This window comes from Typha angustifolia, chromosome 6 (genome assembly GCF_048772165.1).
Source record: "Typha angustifolia cultivar Huaian chromosome 6, ASM4877216v1, whole genome shotgun sequence".
Lineage (NCBI taxonomy): Eukaryota > Viridiplantae > Streptophyta > Magnoliopsida > Poales > Typhaceae > Typha > Typha angustifolia.
This window is the reverse complement of record NC_133244.1, coordinates 3,333,840-3,338,672: the sequence shown is the minus strand read 5'-3', so window position 1 is coordinate 3,338,672 and position 4,833 is coordinate 3,333,840.

Sequence of the window (4,833 nt, the reverse complement as noted above, 5' to 3'; positions counted from 1 at the left end):
CTGAGACAATCGTGCGTGGTATGCCATGTAACCGAGCAACATCTCTTACAAAAATTTCAGCCACTAATTTAGCTAAAAGTGGATATGACAATGCCGAAAAGTACGTATACTTGCTCAATCTGTCAACCACCATAAAGATAATGGAATAACCACGTACCAATGGAAGACCCTCGATGAAATCCGTAGAAATATTTTCCCAAACACGGTCCAAATATAGGTAAAGCCTGTAGTAATCCGGCCGATTTTAATGTGGTTGCCTTAGCCCTTTGACAGACTTCGCAAGCACAGTCAAATCTCCTCACATCTCGCCTCAATCCTGGCCACGTGTAACTCTGAGATATCCTCCTATAAGTCCTCAAGACACCCTCATGACCACCCTCTGGAGTTTGGTGAAAGTGCTCCAATAATTTTCGCTGCAATCCATCATTTGTGGGCACCCGAATGCATCCGTGGTTTAGTAGCAAACCGCCTTGATTCTGATATATTTAATTAGGGTCTTTTCTTATTCCATTAGTTGTTTATTTTCATTAAAATAAAATTTCTAAGCGTTCGAACACGGAAAGGGTCACGGGATGAGATATAGGTGGATGTTCGTGGTCTTTGTCCTACGACTCTTGAGGAGGCCTTAGAGAAGGCCGTGAGGATGGAGCATTGGCATGACTCCATTGAGGTGGTGTATGGACGCACGGCTCCGATATTATGCACTTATGATCTAGTGACATATGTAGATTGGACAGAGGTGGACTTAGTTTTGATGGATAGAGATGCCATATTGAGGAAGTTGCGTGCCCATCTTAAACTTACTCAAAACAGCATGAAGTAAGTTTATGATCATAGTCATAGGGAGCAGGAGTTCAACATCGGTAATTGAGTGTTTGTGAGGGTGCAACTGTATTGACAGGTGACTTTGCATCCGATACGAAACTAGAAGTTAGCACATCACTACTTTGGTCCATTTTGGGTGTTAGAGCGTATTAGTTCGGTTGCATATTGTTAGGTTTTTATTTGTTGGCAATTGTGTACAAAATATTCTAAGTGTATTTTTTCATGTATATGAGCTTTACACAAGTCTAGAATATCTCTGGTTTGAAGAATTGCAAGATTAGTGGTGAAAAGCTATTGAGTTCACACCGCGTTCACAAACGCGTTCGAACGCGGATACTACGTTCACACAGATAGAGAGCCGCGTTCACAAACGCGTTCGAACATGGGTATTGCGTTCACACAGACAGAGAGCCGCATTCACAAGCGCGTTCGAACACGGGTATTGCGTTCACACAGACCGAGAGTAGCGTTCACAAACGCGTTCGAATGCGGGTACTGCGTTAACACAGACCGAGAGCAGCGTTCACAGACGCGTTCGAACGTAACCTGAAGAATTCATACTGTCGCGTTCGAATGCACTTGGGCCCGTTCGAACGCACCTGAGATTAAGTCAGGCCGTTCGAACGCACCCGGGCCGCGTTCGAACGCACCTATGAAGTTTGCAATTTATTGGATTTTCGTGAGTACGGATAAGACTTGGATTTAGAGGAGTTTGATGATGAAGGTGATTTAGATGTTGAGATATTGGCTATGCTTGTCAAAAAGTTTAATAAATTCTTTCGGAAGCCAAACAAGTTGAATGCTGAAAAATTTGAAAAAAGCAAAGGTTTTGTGAAAAAGAAGAATACTGTGAGTTCGAATACAGGTGTTAGCAACAACAATGTCAAACCAAAAAATTAGAATTCTGAGAATAAAGTTTAATGTTTTGAATGTTCTGGTTTTGGACACATCGCACAAGAATGCCCTAATCGTCTTAAGAGAAAGGGTAAAGCTATGAAAGTTACTTGGGATGATTCAGATGAATCTAATGATGATTCTGAAAAAGACGAAGAAAACTTTGTAGCCTTTGCCTCTTCTCTGCTTAATACTGACTCTGTTCTTGATACTAATAGTACAGATGATTTTGATATGCTACCAGTTGTGGAAGATGAATCTGAAATTCAAAAGGCATATAATGACTTGTACCTAGAGTCATTTAAACTCAAGAAAAGCAATCTTAGACTACTTCAACGACTCAAGGTAATTGAACCAGAAAGAATTCAATTTGAGGAGAAGTACAAATTGGAGCTTGAACGTGTCAAAGACCTTTCTGAACAACTTGACAATGCGAAAAATAAAATGAAGGCTGATGAAATTGAACTAGAGCGATTACATAAGAAAGTTATATTTCTAAAAGGGAAGAACAAACTGGATGAGATTCTAAAAGCTCAGATCTCTAGAAAAGACAGGTATAGTGTTGGATATACCCGTAATTCAAATAATAATAAAATTGATTTTGTTTCTGTAGGTATACAAAAGGAAGAATACCTAAAGCCATTAATCGCATTTTCGAAGCAATCCTGGATGAATCCTTCTAAACTGAAGTTGAATCTACAAACTGGTGAATCTTCGACGGTACCAAAGGTAAACTCTAGTCACACTCCTCAACGAAAGGTGAGTAGAAAAGGGTTTGTTCCGACATGCTATCATTGCGGCATTCTAGGGCATATTCGACCTCATTGCAAATTTTTGCAAAAACCTAGAAATTCTTTCATTTATGGGATGAAAACAAAGGTCATATGGGCATGCTATCATTATGTTGTGCATACAGCCTTGAAAGCTTTAAATTCTGATTTGTGGTGTTTAGACAGTGGCTGTTCAAGACATATGTCAGGTGACAAGTCGTTATTTTCTAATCTTGACATATGTCAGGTGACAAGTCGTTATGTTAAGGGCTTGAAAGCAAATCTACTAAACATCAGTCAATTTTGTGATGAAGATTATGAGGTAAAATTCTCCAAAAATGATTGTACTATTCTAGATAATGATGGTAATGTTATATGTTATGGATCTAGAACATCTGATAATTGCTATGTCGTTGGAACTTCACATAAACTGAAATGTAACAGTGCCTCTTTCGACATTGCAGATCTTTGGCATCAACGTCTTGGACATGTGAATCACAAGGAATTATTTACTCTGTCCAAACATGAAGTGGTAAGAGGAATACCTAAGATGAAAGAAATGTCAAAAAGAGTGTGCGGTTCATGTCAAATTGGAAAACAAATTCGTATCTCTATGCAGCTACCACTGACCGTGTGCTATAATTAGTTCACATGGACTTGATGGGTCCAACAAAAACGAAAAGTCTTGGAGGTAAACGCTATATATTCTTAATGGTCGATGATTACTATAGATATACCTGGGTTGCATTTCTACGTGAGAAGTCTGAAACCTTTGAAGTTTTTAAATCACTATGCTTAAGATTGCAGAATGAAAAATCTACAACCCTAGTTAGGATTCGTTCTGATCATGGTAGAGAATTTGAAAATGAAAATTTTTCTATATTTTGCGATTCTCTTGGTATTCAACATGAGTTTTCAGCTCCTATAACTCCACAACAGGACGTGATTGTTGAAAGAGAAAACCGAGTTATGTAGGAAATGACTAGGGTTATGCTTCACGCTAAAAAGGTTACTCAAAGGTTTTGAGCAGAGGCGGACAATACAGCGGTACATGTGATAAATCGTGTTTATCTAAGACCAGGTACAAAAATGACTGCTTATGAAATCTGAAAAGATACATATTACGAAGAAATAGGAAAGGAGCTTGATTTGGAAATTGAGAATCATGACGAGGACAAAGTTGAAATGAACAAAAATGACTATAACGTACCGGAACCATCTGCCAGAGTGAAATCAAATCATCCACTGTCACAAGTGATCGGAGACGTGAATGAACCAATTAAGACAAGACGACAAATCCAAAGTGAGATATCATTTACTTGTTATACATCTTCTTTTGAACCTAAAAATGTGAAAGAAGCATTGTTAGACGATTCTTGGGTTAATGCTATGCATGAGGAATTAGAGCAATTTTCTAGGAATGATGTTTGGTATTTAGTTTCTAGACCTAAGAATGTGAACGTCATTGGGACAAAATGGATTTACAAAAATACAAGTGATGAACATGGCAATATAGTTCGAAATAAAGCCAGACTAGTGGCACAGGGATACACTCAGGTTGAGGGTATAGATTTTGATGAGACATTTGCTCCTGTTGCTAGATTAGAGTCTATTCATATACTGCTTGCCATTGCTTGTCATTTAAAATTTAAATTGTTTCAAATGGATGTTAAAAGTGCTTTCTTGAATGGTATCCTGAATGAAGATGTTTATGTGGAACAACCTAAGGGTTTCGAAGATCAAAAATTTCCTTCTCATGTTTTTAAATTGAAAAAGGCTTTTTATGGGCTAAAACAAGCTCCAAGATCTTGGTATGAGAAGTTGACCACCTTTTTAGTGGATGCGGGGTTCACTCGAGGGGGAGTGGACAAGACATTATTCATTAGACATGAAAACAAGAGTTTAGTTGTGGCACAAATATATGTGGATGATATTGTTTTCGGGGCGACGAGTCAATTATTAGCTAAGGAGTTTGCAGATCTCATGCACATTCATTTTGAGATGAGCATGATGGCTGAGTTGAAGTTCTTTTTAGGGCTTCAAATTACTCAATTGGAGAGAGGGATTTTTATCGCTCAAACCAAGTATGCTAAGGATCTTGTGACTAAATTTGGTTTAGAAAATGCAAAACATGCTAGAACTCCTATGAGTACGACTATCAAACTAGGTAAGGACATGTGAGGAAAAAGTGTTGATCAAACACTGTATAGGAGCATGATTGGTAGCCTTTTGTACTTAACTGCTAGTAGACCTGACATTGCATTTAGTGTCGGTGTGTGTGCTAGGTTTCAGTCTGAACCTAAGGAGTCACATATTTTGCTGTGAAACGTATCATAAAATATGT